Source organism: Galeopterus variegatus, unplaced genomic scaffold, assembly GCF_000696425.1.
Source record: "Galeopterus variegatus unplaced genomic scaffold, G_variegatus-3.0.2 Scaffold423, whole genome shotgun sequence".
NCBI classification, from domain to species: Eukaryota; Metazoa; Chordata; class Mammalia; order Dermoptera; family Cynocephalidae; genus Galeopterus; species Galeopterus variegatus.
Genome location: NW_007726534.1, coordinates 651,810 through 654,345, shown reverse-complemented (window position 1 = coordinate 654,345; position 2,536 = coordinate 651,810).

Below are 2,536 nucleotides of genomic sequence, written 5' to 3'. Positions count from 1 at the left end.
AGTGCGCCGCTTGGGAAGTGTGGTGGCGCTCCCGCCGAGGGTTCGGATCCCACATACAGACCGGTTCCCGCTCACTGGCTGAGCGAGGCGCGGGAGCAACACCGAGGGTTGCAATCCCGTTGCTGGTCCCGGTCCGGTACGGGGGCGACACTGAGGGTTGCGATCCGTTGCCGGACACGGAAAAAGACAAAACAAAACAAAAAAAGAAAGGGAATGGAAGGCATTGTAGGCGGAGGGAACAGTATGTGCAAAATATCAGAAATATGAAAGAAGTTGTTGTTTGAGGGAAGCAATGAGAAGATTGATTTAGCTAGAACTGGAGAGCAAGATAAACTAGGCTTCTTCTGTGGTCTGGGGCTCTCAAGGTCTCTTCCTATTATGCTGTCATACGTATACTCTTCTTCGTATGCAAGTACTCTCTCTCTTTTTTTTTTTTTTTCCTTTTTTTGTCTTTTTACTGACCGGCAACGGGATCGCAACCCTCGGTGTTGTGCCCGCACCGTGCTCAGCCAGTGAGCGGGAACCGGTCTCCACATGGGATCCGAACGCTCAGTGGGAGCGCCACCGCGCTCCCAAGCGGCGCACTCTCCAGTGCGCCACCGGGCCGGCCCTATGCAAGTACTCTCTGAAACAGGCTGCATCTCCTCTGCAGTCTTGCTAACCATTCTTCAGAGTTGACATAATGATATAAGGGTACTTCATAAAGTTTGGGGAAAAATAGAATTATAAGACAATATGAATCTTTCCATGAACTTATTGAAGTACACTTGTATTCTCTAAAAAGCCTTCCAAGATGCTCTGGCCCACCTGATACCTATTGCCCTTTGTGAACCAGTGCAATTCACCTCCTGAGTTAATACTGACAGATGTTCATCCAGAGTGTTTCTGTATTGTTTCCTACTCTAGAAGGATTTGCTATTAGTGAAACGTCTCGTTATGCCCAGAGTGGAGGCTTGTTGTTTGGTTACTTGCATTTCTTAAGCCTTGGTTACAGGTTTATTTTGAGGTTGTTGAACTTACCATTCAGCTCAGGAATCTATCATGTTGGGGAATAAAGTATGGTGAAGTGAGACTCCCTAGGAAGTCTTCTCTGACCCTCCCAGAGCTAGTAATTCATTTTTTTTCTTTGTCTTAGTGCTTGTCAACCTGCCCTAGAACCTCCTCTTGTTTCAGTGTCTGTCTCCCCAACTAGATAAAGGGCTCTACTGAGGGATTTGGTGTAGTTTATCTCTTGTGTTTTCAATAGTCTGGACACAGAGTAGGTATTTGTTACATGTTTATCATTTGTTGGGAGTCAGGAACAGGACTACTAGTCCCAGATCTACCATTTTGTGACTTTGGGCAGGTCACTTCCAATCTCTGTAATTCCAATTTATCTGTAAAATATGGAGGTTGAACTCCATGACCAGTGTAATAGCATTTATTCTGCTTAGATCAGTCAGGATCTAGTTGAGGAGGCAGGAATCACACTAATAATTTGAATAGGTAAAATTTAATGTAAAGAATAACTAGGTAAAACATAGTTAACTATTAAAAGAGATAAAAGAAAACTGTAAGGTATAATAGAGGTAGTAACTGCAGAAAATGACTTCCATCCCTAGGTCTGAGGAAAAAGTGAACAAGGAAGGAAATTAGGAACTTAAGACAAGAGAGCGCCACAGGGCTGAGATTCAGACCTCTGAAGAGAGTGTATGGCTGCTGTAGCAATATGCTGCTTGTTGCTATGATGGAGAAACTGGCTATAGGGTGCTTGCCTCAGAACCTGGAGAGTCACTGCATTGAAATCTACCAAGACCCTCCTGCACACTGATCTACTTGCTGTCTTGTAGAAAACTGAACACTGGAAAAAGTCCCTTCTTTCTCCTCTCGCCTGTAGTCTCCTTTCAGCACCGTGTATTGGCAGAACCTAACAGGCACTCAGCCAGGAAAGGAGAAATGTTGTCTGTAGTCTAGTTTGGTATTACAGAGCAGGGCAATGAAGAATTGGTTTGAAACTGTAAGGCAATAAATTAATAACCTCTGTATTGTAATTGTGTGTTTTGACGTGTGTCTTCCTCACTGCATCATGAGCTTGGTAGTGGCTAGAATAGTGTCTGATTTGTCTCTCTATCTGCATTGCCCCAGAAGGGGCCTGACACTAAAGAGTTGCTTAGTAAATAATGTTTGAATGAAGGAATGTCTCTCTAAGATAGGGAAAGTTAGGTGTTTCTTCAGGTTAGCTTAATTCTGATTATTCTTGTAAGTGATTGGGACTGGACTAAGTATCCTCCCTAGCAGCTCTGTTATTCTGTCAGTTAAAGCCCTATTCAGTGTCATTTGTCTTGTGCCTGTTGTGTACATAGCTTATGTTAGATGCCAGACTGAGGACAGAGAGAACATTCTACTGTTGGTATTCATATATTCTATGATATTAAACATATCCCCTTTCCTAAAGGGTAACAATCTGAAATACAGAGTAGGTACTTTGCATATATAAGTGTATTTCTCAGAAGGGCAAGGAGACTAGCATATTATGTGTCATGTACAGTTCATTTCA